This window comes from Corella eumyota, chromosome 6, assembly GCF_963082875.1.
Source record: "Corella eumyota chromosome 6, kaCorEumy4.1, whole genome shotgun sequence".
Lineage (NCBI taxonomy): Eukaryota > Metazoa > Chordata > Ascidiacea > Phlebobranchia > Corellidae > Corella > Corella eumyota.
This window is the reverse complement of record NC_137495.1, coordinates 14,185,440-14,208,861: the sequence shown is the minus strand read 5'-3', so window position 1 is coordinate 14,208,861 and position 23,422 is coordinate 14,185,440. Positions and strand designations below refer to the sequence as shown.

Below are 23,422 nucleotides of genomic sequence, written 5' to 3'. Positions count from 1 at the left end.
TGCATTAAAATACTTATTCGAATTGTTGTCTAACAAGATTTGACGCTATAGTTTAATTGTGATGTCATAATCTACTAAAGTAACGACAAAGCCCGCTATAGTTTAATTGTGATGTCATAATTCACCAAAGTAACAACATAGCCCGCTATAGTTAAATTGTGATGTCATAATCTACCAAAGTAACGACAAAGCCCGCTATAGTTTAATTGTGATGTCATAAACTACTAAAGTGACGACAAAGCCCGCTATAGTTTAATTGTGATGTCATAATTCACCAAAGTAACAACATAGCCCGCTATAGTTAAATTGTGATGTCATAAACTACTAAAGTAACGACAAAGCCCGCTATAGTTTAATTGTGATGTCATAAACTACTAAAGTGACGACAAAGCCCGCTATAGTTAAATTGTGATGTCATAATCTACCAAAGTAACGACAAAGCCCGCTATAGTTTAATTGTGATGTCATAAACTACTAAAGTGACGACAAAGCCCGCTATAGTTAAATTGTGATGTCATAATCTACTAAAGTGACGTTAAAGCCCGCTACCGGAGCCGTAAAGCGAGTCAGCTATTATGGCATGCAACGAGGTTTCCCATAACAGCGTTAAAAATGTGAAACGTTTCAAGATTGTGCCAGTTAAAGTGTGGGGCAACAATCAAAGTAATTTTGTGAACGCTTTTCTGGATGACGGTTCAGATACAAGTATTTGTACTGCAAGCCTTGCAAAGAAATTAGGGAAGAGACAAAAGAACACACCGAACTTTATACAGCAAATTAAGTAACTAGTCATGGGAGCCGAGTTGACTCACTGTATGTAAAGGAGGTCAAACCGAATCGTTTATTGTCGACAAGCTTTTGGTACTTGATCATATTGTCAATATAGATGACAGCATTACAACCAAGAAAGTGATAAACATGTATCCGCATCTGCGTGACCTGAAGTTTCCTGAACTTAAAACAAAGTCAGTGGAGCTACTTCTGGGAAACAATGTTCACGATGCATTCAGGGTTTCTGAATGGCGTTACGGCAAAAAGTGCCAGCCTTTCGGCCCGCATACGGCGTTGGGTTGGACGTTGTTTGGCTCAGACCATAACCCAAGAAAATCCTCCCATCTAACTAATGTTAACTTTATGCATGAGCCTGAACAAGTATCGACATCATGCAACGAAATTTCAGATGTTTTTGTCGAGCAATTTTCACGACCTTGATTGTGCGCAAAAGAGCGCAATGTCATTAAACGACAAAAGTACGTTGAAATTATGAACAAAACAGTTTGGCAAATGGCTGACTCTATGAAATTGGATTACTCTGGAAAAAGAAATATATTAAACTTTTAAAGAATAGAAAAATGACACTTCAAAAGCTACAATCTTTGAAAAAGAAGTTTATTGCTAACCCTAAAACTTTTAGGCAATATAGGAAAGAAATCTATAAAATATGTAAAATTAGGTCATGTGACTGTATTGGCTAATAGGAATTGTGTAAACATTCAACGTGGTATATACCATACCACTGTACGGGCCCTAAGTTCATTATAGTGTTTGATTGTGTTGCAAAACACTGCGTTGTTTCTTTTAATGACGTTTTATTACAGGGACTTTACTAACAGCCTCGTGGAAGTACTTTTACGATCTGGTTCCAGAACTATATATTAACACTTTGAATAATTGGCTTAACACTCTTGTTGATTGAGAGAACATTAGTATACCCAGATGTTTTAAACCTTAATATTGATTATGGTTGTATTTAGTTTTATCGCTGAAAGAACTGAAGCCCGGTTTTAGTCAAAGGCAATATGTACGTTGGTGGCAGGCTACATAATCTGTCCCTTTAATCACCGAACATCCGATGATTCTTCCATCTAACCAGGTTGTAACTGTGCTCATTGTAAGTATCATAACAGGCATGGACATTCGGGAACAATCCATGTCTTGTCCCCCATTGATGGCTGAGGTGGAACGAATTTTAAACAGCAGACCTCTGGTGCCACTCAGCGACGACTGCAAGGATGAATTGGCTTTGACGCCAAGTATGTTGCTGAACAATGGACAACGACCTGCCTCCAGACACGTTTGTCAAGGAAGACAGTTACAGACGATCTTGGAGGTTCTACTTCTTGCTGATCAATTTTGGGAGCGATTGACAAAGGAGTATTTGCCTTCGTTACAATTGCGACAAAAATGGCTTCAGCCGATGAGGAATTTCACGATTGGCGACGTGGTTCGTTAATGAGAACGCGAAGAGAGGACTCTGACCGAAAGGGATCATCAAGAAGTTAGACAAGAACGGGAGTGTGCGCCGTGTCCAGGTGCGCAGTGCATATGCTACCTTAACCCGATGCAAAATTTGCCTTCTAGAAGGGGTCGCATTAATTCTGTATTTTCTATGTTTTTTGTGTTTACGCCTGCCTCACGGTTTTCTTCTTTACACATTTTAAAAAAAGAAATATTTAAAAAATTAACATATATATTTATCTTAACAACCGGTTAAAACTTTTTTAACTATTATACTTTTCGCCAAATTTTATTTTAAATATCAGTAAAATATGTTCTTGCGTTAAAAGTATACGCGGGCTTAACGCTGCAGGCTCCCCGCAGTTTAATAAAAAATTTTGCAGGCCGAAAGCTATTAGTCGTAAAATTTTGCACGCTGAAAGCTATTAGTCGTAAAATTTTGCAGGCCAGAAGCACTCGTCTTTAATCCGTTTATAAAAGGGTTTTTGAAACAAAAATCTTCAAAAAAAAAAATATTCTAAAGACCAACATATGTCATTAACGTAACAACCAATAAAAACTTTTATATATACTGTACTTTATGCAAAATTTTATTTTGAATATCGGTAAAATATGGTCTTACGCTGACTTTATACACGGGAATTTCATCGCCGACTCCCCGCCGTTTTTTTGCAGAACAAATCTTTTGGCAACTCTTTAAACGTTTTATTCTTTGTGTTTTAGTACATAAATTTATATACATTAACACGGGCAATAACTAATAACATATTTATGCACATTCCTCAGTGTAAAAAATGATAAATTAATGCTTTTTCTTCAAATATTGTTTAGAAATACGGCCCTATTTGGCAAAATACGTGATATCATAAGGCATTGTCTTGCGTCACCTAAAAGCGCGCGCTTTCAAATTATTTTGTTATAGGTTTTAGTTTGTAAAATTAAAAAATAAATTGACACGGGAAAAGAAAGATAACATGTTCTTCCACATTATTCTTTAAAAAAACTATTAATTTACTGCTTATTTTATTTCAAATACTGTCTAAAAAACTGTATAGGAATACGCGAAAATAAAATTTTTCGCGGTAATTAAAATGCAAAATCCCCGCTGTTCTAAAAAAAATCTTCGGGCTGAAGTGTCTGGTTACCTTTTTGGTCAGTTCGCTGGACGTAAAAACTCATAAAAAAGTAAGGCCGAAGTAAGGTTTAACATACAATTAGACTTTCGCTTTTATACTTTATTTGTTAATTAAATACTTTGTAGTTTGTGTTTCGTATCATATAGTTTGTGTCGCATTTTTGTTTTAATAAAGTGTGGCCTTCTTATCGATGCCCATATTTACAGCGTACTCTATTGGGGTTTAATAATTGTTTAAGCCATAGTAATAGTTTATTAGATTCTACATTATTCAAGATATAAACTGCAGTCAACTAATCAAAAATTTTCGCCAGATTCATCTCGCGGTGCTGCGATTTTTAAAACTATTCCTCCTTTCTAGTTATATAGCCCATGAGCCACCTCTGTTATCTACACCTCAAAAATAAAATATATTCTGAAAACAACCTTACGTTAAAATAAAATTAAAATGTACGACCCTGAGCCCCACTGTTTAAAAATAAGTTTTGTTTATAAATTCTGGTATGTTTTCGTAAAGTTATTCTATATATACCTTAAACACTTTAGCCTAGCAATCAAAATGCGATCCCAGCAAAAGAACACTCGTTTATAAATGCTGGTTTGAAACAGGTAGAAAAAGGCAATCTTTAAATTAAGGAGAAATAGACACAAGTTTTTTTTGAATATATCTTTATCCTCGATGTGGAAGGTCGATTGCGCGAACTAAACATAAAGTTACCCAGTTTCGAGTTGCATTAAGCAGTTTGGGATAATATAGAGATTATAATTGCCCGATAATTATGCTGCTGATTAAGTGCTGACTCAGCAGGAGTTTTCACCGTTTATAGCACTTTACTCGAGGGCGCTACAGCATAAGAGCAGTGGGGATTGAACCCACGACATCATGTTGGTGCAGCAAGTGTTCTTACAACTACACCACGCTGCCAAATGTTTAATAATTACCAATAATTATAATTTTTTTAAATTAATTAAACCCCCCCCCCCCAAAAAAAAAAAATTGTCCTGTTGCTAGGACATCGAACTAAAATTAAAAGCAACAAAATGTAAATAATTTAAAAACCAAACCAACTTTTAAACAACGAAATTTTCAAGTTAATTTTATTACATTTTAAATCAGTTAGATATCCCATACCAAACAACTTGATTGTTTACATTAAACTGAGTATTTTCAACATGGTGGTGTCAGTTAAATATGGCGCAAAACCTGATGACAAATATTTATTTAAATTGTAAGCGAATATGCTATGAGGTTGTTGAACTTGGTTAATCATTTATAATATCGATAAATAAAACTCGTTGGTATCAGCTAGGACAAATATTGATGGCTGCATAACAGGAAGTTATTTATAAAACTTGATGTTTTTATAAGGTCGATATCAGCTGTGATTACAAAAATTCTGCAAAATATTTACGCAATGTTTGCGAAATTCTCAGTAAATTTGTGTTTACTGAATTGCAACATTTTGCTGACCTTGAACTAAAGTCAATGTAATAAACATGTTGTTCACATGTTTATAATTATTTATTAACTTTTAGGCCTTACACGAATGCTACAATATGCCAGCAATGGGAATCAAACCCAGGATCTCAGGCCTTACACGAATGCTACAAAATACCAGCAGTGGGAATCAAACCCAGAATCTCAGGTCTTACACGAATGCTACAAAATGCCAGCAGTGGGAATCCAACCCAGAATCTCAGGCCTTACACGAATGCTACAAAATATCAGCAGTGGGAATCAAACCCAGAATCTCAGGTCTTACACGAATGCTACAAAATACCAGCAGTGGGAATCAAACCCAGGACCTCAGGCCTTACACGAATACTACAAAATGCCAGCAGTGGGAATCAAACCCAGCCTTTTCAACAAAAATCAATTTATAGAAATGATATCTTTAACATTTAAATATTTTAATAATTGTAAAAGCATAGTTGCATAAAAACAAAAAAACTTTCTACAGTATTTTAATAATTAGTGATGTGCCGATCGCCGTTTTTTTTCGGATCAGATCACGATCTAACGTGACCGAACAATCGGTAACTTTATCGTCACTAAATACAAAAAAATTGCCCCTGTATGTTAAACACTTCCACTTATTCACCCGTTTGTTTAAATATTTAACCGTAATATTCAGTATAATTTAAAAGAACTAAAAACAATTTTACTAGCGCGGAAATAAAGCGCTGTAAAAGTTTATGGAAATCTATGTGGTTAAGGCATGTGCGTGTTTATTTGTGACGTAAAATTAAATGTGACGTAATTACCGATCTGCCGATTTTGGACCTTGATCGGGTGATCGCAAAATACCTTCAAAAATCGGCGATTTACGATCACCATTTTGATCGGCACATCACTATTAATAATTTGCATTTTCGAAAAATAATCTGAAAAAATAGATGATATCAATTTTATAGTTTTCTAAAATTTTAAAAGAAGTAACAAAAACAAAATATATTTCAGAAATATAAAACAATAATAATTTCTCATAAAATATGGAGTAATTATAAAGTAAGGGAATACAAAATCTTAAAAGTAATAAAAATTGTAAAATTAACATTATTTAAATTTCTGTTTAGTTAATATAAATTAGAAAATAAAAACAGCAAGAATGGCAACAAATAATTTAGAAACTAAAATAACTCACTAGTATAATATTAAAAATAACTTTAAAAAAATTTTGGCAAAAAATTATAAAAAAAATTTCACTAATAAATATTTAATAAAATTAAAATATTGTCATGACAAAATTTTTTAAATTTATAAATGTTTAAAATAATTCAAAAACTTTTTTTTAATTTAAACTTTTTTTAAATTTAAGTTTTATTAACTATCGCTTCACTTTCTTCACAATTATTCGCTTCAATGCTCATGTGCGGTGAACCACGCAGAAGAGAAATTTGGGTCAACAAAAAGAAAAAAGAACCTAAAATTAGAAAAAAGTTTTCGTAAAACTAACTAAAAAAAGGGTTTAAAAATCAAACTATATAAACCAATAAAATATTATTCAAAAAACTTGGCTTTGCTGCATGAGGTCCTGGGTTCGATTCCCACTGCTCTTGAGCTGTAACTTTATTGAGTAAGGCGTTATAAACGATATAAACTCCTGCTAAGCCAGCACTTAATCAGCAGCATAATTATCGAACAATTATAATATCCCAAACTGGCACAGGCAACTCGAGACTGGGTCGGGGTAACAAATATACCTCCATGTTTAGGTCGTAAAGTTGACCTTCCCACATCGAGGATAAACAATTATCAGAAAAAAAAACTTACTAGCCAAGTAAAATCCTGGGTAAACGATGTACAGTGCTTCCCTGAAACCTAAAACTTTGATCATAGGTGGTACTATAAGAGGGGCATTCCCTCCGATATTATTGATCACAAAAATAAACATAGCGATCGCTGTCGCGCGTGACTGGGCAGGAAAGAACTCAACCAAAACAGTGAACAAAACTCCGAACCACATTTCCGCTGTGTTTTAAATAAAATTTGATTACAATAAAGTCATCGAAACTGGGTCGGGGTAACTGTTGTTACTCTTAAAAAAATATAAAACTATTTACCGAATAAATAAGCTCCAAAGAGCGAAATAAAAGCATAAGGCGGAGAAAAGTAAAGCGTTCCCGCCGCTAGAGGGCAGGCTATTGCTTGACTAATGACCAAAACCCACAATTTTGTTCGTACACCTAAAAAAATTTGATTTAAAATTAAAACCCCCACAAAAATGAAATATTTCTAAATACAAATCTACAAAACTTGTGTTATATTAATAATACTGCCAATTTACACATAATGGGACCTTTATATTAACCCCCTTATACCCTATCCCTTCTCTGAAAATAAAACTGTTTTATTGTACTTGTTTATCTTTAACGTGGGAAGGTCGAATGCACAACCTAAACATAGAGTAACATCAGTTACCCCGACCCGGTCTCAAGTTGACAGTTTGGGATATAATAATTGCTCAATAATTAAGCTGCTGATTAAGTGCTGGCTCAGCAGAAGTTAATATCGTTTATAGCGCCTTACATAAGGGCTCTACAGCATGGAAGCAGTGGGGATCGAACAACAGAACTTATGTAGTAAAGACAAGGGTTTTGACCACTACACCTCGCTGCCAACCTTCAATTTATGTCAAAATTTTCAAAAATGCCGTTTTCGAAAACTATTTTAGAAAAGTGTCCATTCAGTAAAATCAATTTTTAATAATATGATCAAAATAAAGATTACCGTATTTAGAAGCGAGTAAATCGGACAAAATTCCACCAGTGATTATCCCAATCGTTCCACCAACGATGGAAGTTAAACTCATCCACAACCCCACCTCTATGCCGAGGTAATATTGATCAAAATATAACTGACTGTTGTAAGACCAACAAAAACTTGCTGAAAATATTAAAATTTGATTTAGATTTTGTTATCCTCGATGTGGGAAGGTCAACTTCATGACCTGAACATAGATGAATATTTGTTACCCTGACCCAGCCTCGAGTTAACTTTAGCAGTTTGGGATATTATTATTTTTTTGTATATATCTTTATCCTCGATGTGGGAAAGTCGAATGCGCGACTTAAACATAGAGTAACACAAGCTACTCCGACCCAGTCTCGAGTTGCCTGTGGCAGTTTAGAATCTTACTGATTATAATTGCCCGATAAATAAGCTGCTAATTAAGTGCTAGCTCATCAGAAGTTTATAGCACTTTACTTAAGAGCACTACAGCATGAGAGCAGAAGGGATCAAACCAAAGACCTCATGTAGTAAAGCCAAGTGATCTGTCCACTACAGTAAGTAGGGTGAGGTTTAAAGTTTGATTGCCAGTAGCGGCATGTTGAAGCACCGACTAAGGATTTTATTCATAAATATAAAAACTCACCAGAATGTCTGAATGAAGCCCCAACCAGTAACAATAAGATAGTTGGAGATTTGATAAATAATTTGAAAGTTGTCAAAATTGATTTCAACACTGACTGCTTTTCTAAATAATAAAATTTATAGCCAGGTTTATAAATAGCTTAGTTAAAAATATAGTTTGCAAAATAGGCCAAATAACTTTTAAACATTTCTCCAAAATAAAGAGAAATTTTACGACAGACTTAAAAAATACAATTTTTATAATGAAAACGGCAGCATGGTGTAGTGGTAAGAACAGTTGCTACACCACACATAAGGTCGTGAGTTCAATCCCCACTGCTCTTATCATCCCTTAAGTAAGGTGTTATAAACGGTAGCACCCTTAAGTAGCACCCTTAAGTAAACGGTGTGAACACCTGCTGAGCAACCACTTAATCAGCAGATTAATTATCGGACAAATATATTGAATAATATCCCAAACTGCTAAAGGCAATTTGAGACCGGGTCGGGGTAACTAATGTTACCTTATGTTTAGGTCGTCAGATCGATCGAATTACAGAAAACGGGTTCATTTATTAAACATTTTATCAAAAGTATTAAATACCAAAGTCTGTCTCATATTTGTTATTCTCTTCAGCTTGTTCTATAATTTTACGTTCTGGTTCTTTGACAGAGAAATATAAAATAATCGCCATAATTATGCCTGGAGCTCCAGCTATAAAGTAACACCAACGCCAGCTCTAAGAAAAAATTAACAAAAGATTGGTTAAAAATTAATTTAAATTAATTTTGTTTTTTTAGAGGTTGATTTGATAGAAAAACCTAAAAATAAATCTACAAAAAAAGGGTAGGCTACTACGTTATGAGAGTAGTGAGAATCGAACCCAGGTCCTCATGTAGTAAAGCCAAGTGTTCTGACTACTACACCATGCTGCCGGTCAAAAATATTTAAAAAATTTTCACCATTCCAAGAATGTTGGCGTCAGTCACATAATTTCCAACAGCAAATGCCAAACCATATCCAAAATAAATTCCAAAGTTGAAAAAACTCATCGCAAAAGCTCGAACTTTCTGTGAGAAAATGTCGGCCACCAAACTTGAGGTAAGAGGAGTACAGGCCGACTCTCTGAGAAAAAAGTTTTAGGTTTTCAAGAGAATTTATTATACATACAAAACAAAAAAATATGATATTATTAAGGTTTGTTAAGACCCTATAGCATAAGAGCAGTGGGAATTGAACTCAGAACCTCATGTAGTGATGCCAAGTGCTCTTACCACTACACCATGCTTCACCCGCAAATTTAGTAATGACGCTAAGTGACGTTCTTGTTCGCTAATGACGTTTAAATAACGCGATTGTTAACTTAACGAGTTTTGTGATGCTGCCCCTTGTCAAAAACTGCCCAACTTTAAAGGGGGGTAATGTTTGATTATAAGAAAAACGGTGTTTTTAACGTAATGTCAGTTAATTGTTACTCAACTTACCATGGACAATGGTGGTCCATTCTTCTGATACAACGGCGACATATTTTGCAGTGGTGAGCTCTCGGGGGTCGGTAACTTTCGCACCGCTGGAACACAGTCCAATCCTGGCTGCTGCTAGACTAAAATATTAATTCCTCTTTAGTTTCAGTGACTTTAAATAAAGAATTATAGGCAGAGCTGGATCTAGCCATGAGAACAACATGAACAAAACTAAATTAATTTAAACTAGGCATGATACACTTTTAATGCAGAATTTTCTTTTAAATAATAAAAAAACTTTTGTAATACTTAATTTTAGTGACGTCAATATTACGAAAAAACATAAAACGCATATGAACTTCTGATAAGCCAACACTTAATCAGCAGCTTAATTATTAAGAAATTATATTCTATAATATCCCAAACTACTAAAGTCAACTCGAGACCGGGTCACAGTAACAGTTGTTAATGTTTTGGCTGTAAAGTCGACTTTCCCACATCGAAGATAAAGATATATAAAATAATTAACGGTGAAGTTAATTTTATTGAATATTTTAAATACGAAAAAATTTAACCTGATCTTTAGAGTTCATTCTGACATCAGAGAAATCGAGGCCTCTGATTGGTAGAGGAACAATGCCAGGATCAGAAAACACAGATCTACTATGGGCAAACAACAATGCTAAAACAACCATGTTGAACATTACAGCATGAAATGGGCCCCATAAACTAAAAAATTAATGTTTTTTTATTGTTACAGTGAATGGGACAACCTGTATAAACTTTATTGAAATTTAGTTGAACAACATCATTTTTTTTGTTTATTTATTTATCCTCGATGTGGGAAGGTCGAATACACGACCTAAACATAGAGTAACATTAGTTACTTCGACCCATTATCGAGTTGCCTGTGGCAGTTTGGGATATTATAGATTATAATTGTCCGATAATTATGCTGCTGATTAAGTGTTGGCTCAGCAGGAGTTCATACCGTTTACAGCACTCACTTAAGAACGCTACAGCATGAGATCAGTTGAGATTGAACCCAGGACTTCTTGTAGTGAACATTGTACTTAAAATTAGTTTTTTCCTTTTACAATAAAAGTATTTACGTGATTCGAAAAATGACAAAAAAATTAAAACATAAATTATAATATTTATATTTTAAAAAAATCCAATTTATTAATAAGCAATACAAACCAACCTTCCAGATAGTGATGTCATAACAATGTGTTGTATGATCACATAATCAGCATAAATCACTAAAAAGTACGTGAAAATAACACAAAAAATACCACATGGGTCTTTATGGAACACCATTACTTGAGTTTTCTGAAAAAAATACAATTTTATTAAAAGTTTTACCCAATCAAGACCCCATTTTTTTGTATATATCTTTATCCTCAATGTGGTAAGGTCGAATGCGCGACTTAAACATAGAGTAACATCCGCTACTCCGACCCAGTCTCGAGTTGCCTGTTGCCTGTGATAGTTTGGGATATTATTGATTATATTTGCCAGATAATTATGCTGCTGATTAAGTGCTGGCTCAACAGAAGTTCATACCGTTTATACCTCCTTACTCAAGGACGCTACAGCATGAGAGCAGTGGGAATTAAACCTAGGGCTTCATGTTCTCTGCGCATATCGAGCATTAACATTTTTAAGACACCCATTTAACAAGATTTTTTATTTAGTACTAAAATGAATGCGGAACAGACGGAATATACAAAGAAAGATAAGGGTAAGGTTATAAAAATTCCGCCCTTTCCGCATTCATAAACTTGGTGGACGACCCTTATAGAGCGCTAAGCTTTAAAGTGTTTATTTACTTTGCTACGTTAACAAATTTCTTTATTTCAGAATAAATTCTAAAAACTTGCAAAAAAAATATTAAAAATCGAGAATTTCGTTTACGGAAATAATTAACGGAAGGAAACGTGGAATCCCAGTACTTCCAACTTTTTTAACATCATTAACATAAAAAGTATCTGCTCATACTCTTTGAAAATTTAAAAAACAACTTTTTACCTAAATTTAGGTAGAGCTGACATTTAGGAAAGATATATAACATATTTAGAGCATGAGGTTTTCTTAAAATAGCATTTCAAGGCACAAGATTTTAGTAAAAGGTTATTAAAAAGTTAACTCAGGACATGAGTTCTTTTTTCATAATGATGCACACTATAAGGCTAATAATAAAGATGCTACAACATGCCATCAGTGGGAATCAAACTAAGAACTTCACGTTTTTACCTTAAGATATTATTACATGCCATCAGTGGGAATCAAACTAAGGACCTCAGGTTCTTACTTAAAGATACTACAACATGCTATCAGTGGGGTTCAAACTAAGGACCTCAGGTTCTACTTAAAGATGCTACAACATGCCAGCAGTGGGAATCAAACTAAGAACCTCAGGTTCTTACTTAAAGATTATACAACATGCCATCAGTGGGAATCAAACTAAGAACCTCAGGTACTTACTTAAAGATCCTACAACATGCCATCAGTGGGAATCAAACTAAGGACCTCAGGTTCTTACTTGAAGATCCTACAACATGCCATCAGTGAAAATCAAACTAAGAACCTTAGGTTCTTACTTAAAGATCCTACAACATGCCATCAGTGAAAATCAAACTAAGAACCTCAGGTTCTTACTTAAAGATCCTACAACATGCCATCAGTGGGAATCAAACTAAGGACCTCAGGTTCTACTTAAAGATCCTACAACATGCCAGCAGTGGGAATCAAACTAAGAACCTCAGGTTCTTACTTAAAGATGATACAACATGCCATCAGTGAAAATCAAACTAAGGACCTCAGGTCTTACTTAAAGATCCTACAACATGCCATCAGTGGGAATCAAACTAAGGACCTCAGGTTCTTACTTAAAGATCCTACAACATGCTATCAGTGGGAATCAAACTAAGGACCTCAGGTTCTTACTTAAAGATCCTAAAACATGCTATCAGTGGGAATCAAACTAAGGACCTCAGGTCTTACTTAAAGATCCTACAACATGGCATCAGTGGGAATCAAACCAAGGACCTCAGGTCTTACTTAAAGATTATACAACATGCCATCAGTGGGAATTAAACTAAGGACCTCAGGTTCTTACTTAAAGATCCTACAACATGCCATCAGTGGGAATCAAACTAAGGACCTCAGGTTCTACTTAAAGATGCTACAACATGCCAGCAGTGGGAATCAAACTAATAACCTCAGGTTCTTACTTAAAGATCCTACAACATGCCATCAGTGAAAATCAAACTAAGAACCTCAGGTTCTTACTTATAGATCCTACAACATGCCATCAGTGGGAATCAAACTAAGGACCTCAGGTTCTACTTAAAGATGCTACAACATGCCATCAGTGAAAATCAAACTAAGAACCTCAGGTTCTTACTTAAAGATCCTACAACATGCCATCAGTGTAAATCAAACTAAGAACCTCAGGTTCTTACTTAAAGATCCTACAACATGCCATCAGTGGGAATCAAACTAAGGACCTCAGGTTCTTACTTAAAGATCCTACAACATGCCATCAGTGGAAATCAAACTAAGAACCTCAGGTTCTTACTTAAAGATCCTACAACATGCCATCAGTGGGAATCAAACTAAGGACCTCAGGTTCTTACTTAAAGATCCTACAACATGCCATCAGTGGGAATCAAACTAAGGACTTCAGGTTCTACTTAAAGATCCTACAACATGCCATCAGTGGGAATCAAACTAAGGACTTCAGGTTCTACTTAAAGGTCCTACAACATGCCATCAGTAGGAATCAAACTAAGGACCTCAGGTTCTTACTTAAAGATCCTACAACATGCCATCAGTGGGAATCAAACTAAGGACCTCAGGTTCTTACTTAAAGATCCTACAACATGCCATCAGTGGGAATCAAACTAAAAACCTTAGGTTCTTACTTAAAGATCCTACAACATGCCATCAGTGAAAATCAAACTAAGAACCTCAGGTTCTTACTTAAAGATCCTACAACATGCCATCAGTGAGAATCAAACTAAGGACTTCAGGTTCTACTTAAAGATCCTACAACATGCTATCAGTGGGAATCAAACTAAGGACCTCAGGTTCTTACTTAAAGTTCCTACAACATGCCATCAGTGAAAATCAAACTAAGAACCTCAGGTTCTTACTTAAAGATCCTACAACATGCCATCAGTGAAAATCAAACTAAGAACCTCAGGTTCTTACTTAAAGATCCTACAACATGCCATCAGTGGGAATCAAACTATGGACCTCAGGTTCTTACTTAAAGATCCTACAACATGCCATCAGTGGAAATCAAACTAAGAACCTCAGGTTCTTACTTAAAGATCCTACAACATGCCATCAGTGGGAATCAAACTAAGGACCTCAGGTTCTTACTTAAAGATCCTACAACATGCCATCAGTGGGAATCAAACTAAAGACTTCAGGTTCTACTTAAAGATCCTACAACATGCCATCAGTGAGAATCAAACTAAGGCCTTAGGTTCTTACTTAAAGATCCTACAACATGCCATCATTGGGAATCAAACTAAGAACCTTAGGTTCTTACTTAAAGATGCTACAACATGCCATCAGTAAGAATCAAACTAAGGACCTTAGGTTCTTACTTAAAGATCCTACAACATGCCATCAGTGGGAATCAAACTAAGGACCTTAGGTTCTTACTTAAAGATCCTACAACATGCCATCAGTGGGAATCAAACTAAGGACCTTAGGTTCTTACTTAAAGATCCTACAACATGACATTAGTGGGAATCAAACTAAGGACCTCAGGTTCTACTTAAAGATCCTACAACATGCCATCATTGGGAATCAAACTAAGAACCTTAGGTTCTTACTTAAAGATCCTACAACATGCCATTAGTGAAAATTAAACTAAGGACCTCAGGTTCTACTTAAAGATGCTACAACATGCCATCAACATGCCATCAGTGGGAATCAAACTAAGAACCTTAGGTTCTTACTTAAAGATCCTACAACATGCCATCAGTGAAAATTAAACTAAGGACCTCAGGATCTACTTAAAAATGCTACAACATGCCATCAACATGCAATCAGTGGGAATCAAACTAAGAACCTTAGGTTCTTACTTAAAGATCCTACAACATGCCATTAGTGAAAATAAAACTAAGGACCTCAGGTTCTTACTTAAAGATCCTACAACATGCCATTAGTGAAAATTAAACTAAGGACCTCAGGTTCTTACTTAAATATCCTACAACATGCCATCAGTAAGAATCAAACTAAGGACCTTAGGTTCTTACTTAAAGATGCTACAACATGCCATCAACATGCCATCAGTGGGAATCAAACTAAGGATCTCAGGTTCTTACTTAAAGATCCTACAACATGCCATCAGTGAAAATCAAACTAAGGACCTCAGGTTCTTACTTAAAGATCCTACAACATGCCATTAGTGAAAATTAAACTAAGGACCTCAGGTTCTTACTTAAAGATCCTACAACATGCCATCAGTGGGAATCAAACTAAGGACCTTAGGTTCTTACTTAAAGATCCTACAACATGCCATCAGTGGGAATCAAACTAAGGACCTTAGGTTGTTACTTAAAGATCCTACAACATGCCATTAGTGGGAATCAAACTAAGGACCTCAGGTTCTACTTAAAGATCCTACAACATGCCATCATTGGGAATCAAACTAAGAACCTTAGGTTCTTACTTAAAGATCCTACAACATGCCATTAGTGAAAATTAAACTAAGGACCTCAGGTTCTACTTAAAGATGCTACAACATGCCATCAACATGCCATCAGTGGGAATCAAACTAAGAACCTTAGGTTCTTACTTAAAGATCCTACAACATGCCATTAGTGAAAATTAAACTAAGGACCTCAGGATCTACTTAAAAATGCTACAACATGCCATCAACATGCCATCAGTGGGAATCAAACTAAGAACCTTAGGTTCTTACTTAAAGATCCTACAACATGCCATTAGTGAAAATCAAACTAAGAACCTCAGGTACTTACTTAAAGATCCTACAACATGCCATCAGTGGGAATCAAACTAAGGACCTCAGATTCTTACTTGAAGATCCTACAACATGCCATCAGTGAAAATCAAACTAAGAACCTTAGGTTCTTACTTAAAGATCCTACAACATGCCATTAGTGAAAATCAAACTAAGAACCTCAGGTACTTACTTAAAGATCCTACAACATGCCATCAGTGGGAATCAAACTAAGGACCTTAGGTTCTTACTTAAAGATCCTACAACATGACATTAGTGGGAATCAAACTAAGGACCTCAGGTTCTACTTAAAGATCCTACAACATGCCATCATTGGGAATCAAACTAAGAACCTTAGGTTCTTACTTAAAGATCCTACAACATGCCATTAGTGAAAATTAAACTAAGGACCTCAGGTTCTACTTAAAGATGCTACAACATGCCATCAACATGCCATCAATGGGAATCAAACTAAGAACCTTAGGTTCTTACTTAAAGATCCTACAACATGCCATCAGTGAAAATTAAACTAAGGACCTCAGGATCTACTTAAAAATGCTACAACATGCCATCAACATGCCATCAGTGGGAATCAAACTAAGAACCTTAGGTTCTTACTTAAAGATCCTACAACATGCCATTAGTGAAAATCAAACTAAGGACCTCAGGTTCTTACTTAAAGATCCTACAACATGCCATTAGTGAAAATTAAACTAAGGACCTCAGGTTCTTACTTAAATATCCTACAACATGCCATCAGTAAGAATCAAACTAAGGACCTTAGGTTCTTACTTAAAGATGCTACAACATGCCATCAACATGCCATCAGTGGGAATCAAACTAAGGATCTCAGGTTCTTACTTAAAGATCCTACAACATGCCATCAGTGAAAATCAAACTAAGGACCTCAGGTTCTTACTTAAAGATCCTACAACATGCCATTAGTGAAAATTAAACTAAGGACCTCAGGTTCTTACTTAAAGATCCTACAACATGCCATCAGTGGGAATCAAACTAAGGACCTTATGTTCTTACTTAAAGATCCTACAACATGCCATCAGTGGGAATCAAACTAAGGACCTTAGGTTCTTACTTAAAGATCCTACAACATGCCATCAGTGGGAATCAAACTAAGGACCTTAGGTTCTTACTTAAAGATCCTACAACATGACATTAGTGGGAATCAAACTAAGGACCTCAGGTTCTACTTAAAGATCCTACAACATGCCATCATTGTGAATCAAACTAAGAACCTTAGGTTCTTACTTAAAGATCCTACAACATGCCATTAGTGAAAATTAAACTAAGGACCTCAGGTTCTACTTAAAGATGCTACAACATGCCATCAATGGGAATCAAACTAAGAACCTTAGGTTCTTACTTAAAGATCCTACAACATGCCATCAGTGAAAATTAAACTAAGGACCTCAGGATCTACTTAAAAATGCTACAACATGCCATCAACATGCCATCAGTGGGAATCAAACTAAGAACCTTAGGTTCTTACTTAAAGATCCTACAACATGCCATTAGTGAAAATCAAACTAAGGACCTCAGGTTCTTACTTAAAGATCCTACAACATGCCATTAGTGAAAATTAAACTAAGGACCTCAGGTTCTTACTTAAATATCCTACAACATGCCATCAGTAAGAATCAAACTAAGGACCTTAGGTTCTTACTTAAAGATGCTACAACATGCCATCAACATGCCATCAGTGGGAATCAAACTAAGGATCTCAGGTTCTTACTTAAAGATCCTACAACATGCCATCAGTGAAAATCAAACTAAGGACCTCAGGTTCTTACTTAAAGATCCTACAACATGCCATTAGTGAAAATTAAACTAAGGACCTCAGGTTCTTACTTAAAGATCCTACAACATGCCATCAGTGGGAATCAAACTAAGGACCTTATGTTCTTACTTAAAGATCCTACAACATGCCATCAGTGGGAATCAAACTAAGGACCTTAGGTTCTTACTTAAAGATCCTACAACATGCCATTAGTGGGAATCAAACTAAGGACCTCAGGTTCTACTTAAAGATCCTACAACATGCCATCATTGGGAATCAAACTAAGAAACTTAGGTTCTTACTTAAAGATCCTACAACATGCCATTAGTGAAAATTAAACTAAGGACCTCAGGTTCTACTTAAAGATGCTACAACATGCCATCAACATGCCATCAGTGGGAATCAAACTAAGAACCTTAGGTTCTTACTTAAAGATCCTACAACATGCCATTAGTGAAAATTAAACTAAGGACCTCAGGATCTACTTAAAAATGCTACAACATGCCATCAACATGCCATCAGTGGGAATCAAACTAAGAACCTTAGGTTCTTACTTAAAGATCCTACAACATGCCATTAGTGAAAATCAAACTAAGGACCTCAGGTTCTTACTTAAAGATCCTACAACATGCCATTAGTGAAAATTAAACTAAGGACCTCAGGTTCTTACTTAAAGATCCTACAACATGCCATTAGTGAAAATTAAACTAAGGACCTCAGGTTCTTACTTAAAGATCCTACAACATGCCATCAGTGGGAATCAAACTAAGGACCTTATGTTCTTACTTAAAGATCCTACAACATGCCATCAGTGGGAATCAAACTAAGGACCTTAGGTTCTTACTTAAAGATCCTACAACATGCCATTAGTGGGAATCAAACTAAGGACCTCAGGTTCTACTTAAAGATCCTACAACATGCCATCATTGGGAATCAAACTAAGAAACTTAGGTTCTTACTTAAAGATCCTACAACATGCCATTAGTGAAAATTAAACTAAGGACCTCAGGTTCTACTTAAAGATGCTACAACATGCCATCAACATGCCATCAGTGGGAATCAAACTAAGAACCTTAGGTTCTTACTTAAAGATCCTACAACATGCCATTAGTGAAAATTAAACTAAGGACCTCAGGATCTACTTAAAAATGCTACAACATGCCATTAACATGCCATCAGTGGGAATCAAACTAAGAACCTTAGGTTCTTACTTAAAGATCCTACAACATGCCATTAGTGAAAATCAAACTAAGGACCTCAGGTTCTTACTTAAAGATCCTACAACATGCCATTAGTGAAAATTAAACTAAGGACCTCAGGTTCTTACTTAAAGATCCTACAACATGCCATCAGTAAGAATCAAACTAAGGACCTTAGGTTCTTACTTAAAGATGCTACAACATGCCATCAACATGCCATCAGTGGGAATCAAACTAAGGATCTCAGGTTCTTACTTAAAGATCCTACAACATGCCATCAGTGAAAATCAAACTAAGGACCTCAGGTTCTTACTTAAAGATCCTACAACATGCCATTAGTGAAAATTAAACTAAGGACCTCAGGTTCTTACTTAAAGATCCTACAACATGCCATCAGTGGGAATCAAACTAAGGACCTTATGTTCTTACTTAAAGATCCTACAACATGCCATCAGTGGGAATCAAACTAAGGACCTTAGGTTCTTACTTAAAGATCCTACAACATGCCATTAGTGGGAATCAAACTAAGGACCTCAGGTTCTACTTAAAGATCCTACAACATGCCATCATTGGGAATCAAACTAAGAAACTTAGGTTCTTACTTAAAGATCCTACAACATGCCATTAGTGAAAATTAAACTAAGGACCTCAGGTTCTACTTAAAGATGCTACAACATGCCATCAACATGCCATCAGTGGGAATCAAACTAAGAACCTTAGGTTCTTACTTAAAGATCCTACAACATGCCATTAGTGAAAATTAAACTAAGGACCTCAGGATCTACTTAAAAATGCTACAACATGCCATCAACATGCCATCAGTGGGAATCAAACTAAGAACCTTAGGTTCTTACTTAAAGATCCTACAACATGCCATTAGTGAAAATCAAACTAAGGACCTCAGGTTCTTACTTAAAGATCCTACAACATGCCATTAGTGAAAATTAAACTAAGGACCTCAGGTTCTTACTTAAAGATCCTACAACATGCCATCAGTAAGAATCAAACTAAGGACCTTAGGTTCTTACTTAAAGATGCTACAACATGCCATCAACATGCCATCAGTGGGAATCAAACTAAGGATCTCAGGTTCTTACTTAAAGATCCTACAACATGCTATCAGTGAAAATCAAACTAAGGACCTCAGGTTCTTACTTAAAGATCCTACAACATGCCGTTAGTGAAAATTAAACTAAGGACCTCAGGTTCTTACTTAAAGATCCTACAACATGCCATCAGTAAGAATCAAACTAAGGACCTTAGGTTCTTACTTAAAGATCCTACAACATGCCATCAGTGGAAATCAAACTAAGGACCTCAGGTTCTTACTTAAAGATCCTACAACATGCCATCAGTGGAAATCAAACTAAGGACCTCAGGTTCTTACTTAAAGATCCTACAACATGCCATCAGTGGGAATCAAACTAAGGACCTCAGGTTCTACTTAAAGATGCTACAACATGCTATCAGTGGGAATCAAACTAAGGACCTCAGGTTCTTACTTAAAGGTCCTACAACATGCCATCAGTGAAAATCAAACTAAGAACCTCAGGTTCTTACTTAAAGATCCTACAACATGCCATCAGTGAAAATCAAACTAAGGACCTCAGGTTCTTACTTAAAGATCCTACAACATGCCATTAGTGAAAATTAAACTAAGGACCTCAGGTTCTTACTTAAAGATCCTACAACATTCCATCAGTAAGAATCAAACTAAGGACCTTAGGTTCTTACTTAAAGATCCTACAACATGCCATCATTGGGAATCAAACTAAGAACCTTAGGTTCTTACTTAAAGATCCTACAACATGCCATTAGTGAAAATTAAACTAAGAACCTCAGGTTCTTACTTAAAGATCCTACAACATGCCATCAGTGGAAATCAAACTAAGGACCTCAGATTCTTACTTAAAGATCCTACAATATGCCATCAGTGGAAATCAAACTAAGGACCTCAGGTTCTTACTTAAAGATCCTACAACATGCCATCAGTGGAAATCAAACTAAGGACCTCAGGTTCTTACTTAAAGATCCTACAACATTCCATCAGTGGGAATCAAACTAAGGACCTCAGGTTCTACTTAAAGATGCTACAACATGCTATCAGTGGGAATCAAACTAAGGACCTCAGGTTCTTACTTAAAGATCCTACAACATGCCATCAGTGAAAATCAAACTAAGAACCTCAGGTTCTTACTTAAAGATCCTACAACATGCCATCAGTGAAAATCAAACTAAGAACCTCAGGTTCTTACTTAAAGATCCTACAACATGCCATCAGTGGGAATCAAACTAAGGACCTCAGGTTCTTACTTAAAGATCCTACAACATGCCATCAGTGGAAATCAAACTAAGAACCTCAGGTTCTTACTTATAGATCCTACAACATGCCATCAGTGGGAATCAATCTAAGGACCTCAGGTTCTACTTAAAGATGCTACAACATGCCATCAGTGGGAATCAAACTAAGGACCTTAGGCCCTTACTTAAAGATCCTACAACATGCCATCAGTGGGAATCAAACTAAGGACCTCAGGTTCTTACTTAAAGATCCTACAACATGCCATCAGTGGGAATCAAACTAAGGACCTCAGGTTCTTACTTAAAGATCCTACAACATGCCATCAGAGGGAATCAAACTAAGGACTTCAGGTTCTACTTAAAGATCCTACAACATGCCATCAGTGAGAATCAAACTAAGAACCTCAGGTTCTTACTTAAAGATCCTACAACATGCCATCAGTGAAAATCAAACTAAGGACCTCAGGTTCTTACTTAAAGATCCTACAACATGCCATTAGTGAAAATTAAACTAAGGACCTCAGGTTCTTACTTAAAGATCCTACAACATTCCATCAGTAAGAATCAAACTAAGGACCTTAGTTTCTTACTTAAAGATCCTACAACATGCCATCATTGGGAATCAAACTAAGAACCTTAGGTTCTTACTTAAAGATCCTACAACATGCCATTAGTGAAAATTAAACTAAGAACCTCAGGTTCTTACTTAAAGATCCTACAACATGCCATCAGTGGAAATCAAACTAAGGACCTCAGATTCTTACTTAAAGATCCTACAATATGCCATCAGTGGAAATCAAACTAAGGACCTCAGGTTCTTACTTAAAGATCCTACAACATGCCATCAGTGAAAATCAAACTAAGAACCTCAGGTTCTTACTTAAAGATCCTACAACATGCCATCAGTGAAAATCAAACTAAGAACCTCAGGTTCTTACTTAAAGATCCTACAACATGCCATCAGTGGGAATCAAACTAAGGACCTCAGGTTCTTACTTAAAGATCCTACAACATGCCATCAGTGGAAATCAAACTAAGAACCTCAGGTTCTTACTTATAGATCCTACAACATGCCATTAGTGGGAATCAAACTAAGGACCTCAGGTTCTACTTAAAGATGCTACAACATGCCATCAGTGGGAATCAAACTAAGGACCTTAGGCCCTTACTTAAAGATCCTACAACTTGCCATCAGTGGGAATCAAACTAAGGACCTCAGGTTCTTACTTAAAGATCCTACAACATGCCATCAGTGGGAATCAAACTAAGGACCTCAGGTTCTTACTTAAAGATCCTACAACATGCCATCAGTGGGAATCAAACTAAGGACTTCAGGTTCTACTTAAAGATCCTACAACATGCCATCAGTGAGAATCAAACTAAGAACCTCAGGTTCTTACTTAAAGATCCTACAACATGCCATCAGTGAAAATCAAACTAAGGACCTCAGGTTCTTACTTAAAGATCCTACAACATGCCATTAGTGAAAATTAAACTAAGGACCTCAGGTTCTTACTTAAAGATCCTACAACATTCCATCAGTAAGAATCAAACTAAGGACCTTAGGTTCTTACTTAAAGATCCTACAACATGCCATCATTGGGAATCAAACTAAGAACCTTAGGTTCTTACTTAAAGATCCTACAACATGCCATTAGTGGAAATCAAACTAAGGACCTCAGATTCTTACTTAAAGATCCTACAACATGCCATCAGTGGAAATCAAACTAAGGACCTCAGGTTCTTACTTAAAGATCCTACAACATGCCATCAGTGGAAATCAAACTAAGGACCTCAGGTTCTTACTTAAAGATCCTACAACATTCCATCAGTGGGAATCAAACTAAGGACCTCAGGTTCTACTTAAAGATGCTACAACATGCTATCAGTGGGAATCAAACTAAGGACCTCAGGTTCTTACTTAAAGATCCTACAACATGCCATCAGTGGGAATCAAACTAAGAACCTCAGGTTCTTACTTTAAGATCCTACAACATGCCATCAGTGGGAATCAAACTAAGGACCTCAGGTTCTTACTTAAAGATCCTACAACATGCCATCTGTGGGAATCAAACTATGGACCTCAGGTTCTTACTTAAAGATCCTACAACATGCCATCATTGGGAATCAAACTAAGGACCTCAGGTTCTTACTTAAAGATCCTACAACAGGCCATCAGTGGGAATCAAACTAAGGACCTCAGGTTCTTACTTAAAGATCCTACAACATGCCATCAGTGAGAATCAAACTAAGGACCTCAGGTTCTTACTTAAAGATCCTACAACATGCCATCAGTGGGAATCAAACTAAGGACCTCAGGTTCTTACTTAAAGATCCTAAAACATGCCAGCAGTGGGAATCATGCAAGAATATGAAGCGAATTTTATTAATTACAAACTGTTTTTAGTTGTTGGTTGTTTACATGAATATAAAATTCTGGCTAATTCTT

At 35.9% G+C, this 23,422-nt stretch overlaps 2 pseudogenes across 1 annotated transcript; both read right to left on the bottom strand.

Moving 5' to 3' along the window:
- Positions 1–6,187: 6,187 nt before the first annotated feature.
- LOC145755921 (MFS-type efflux pump MSMEG_3705-like) overlaps positions 6,188–23,422 on the bottom strand; it is a 42,484-nt pseudogene continuing 25,249 nt past the window's right edge.
- LOC145755226 (palmitoyltransferase ZDHHC3 pseudogene) lies at positions 9,710–11,565 on the bottom strand (annotated as a pseudogene). Its single transcript, XR_014284187.1, has 3 exons — positions 10,897–11,565; positions 10,268–10,421; positions 9,710–9,832 (listed from the first exon to the last, which is right to left on the bottom strand). The product of XR_014284187.1 is annotated as a palmitoyltransferase ZDHHC3 pseudogene (transcript).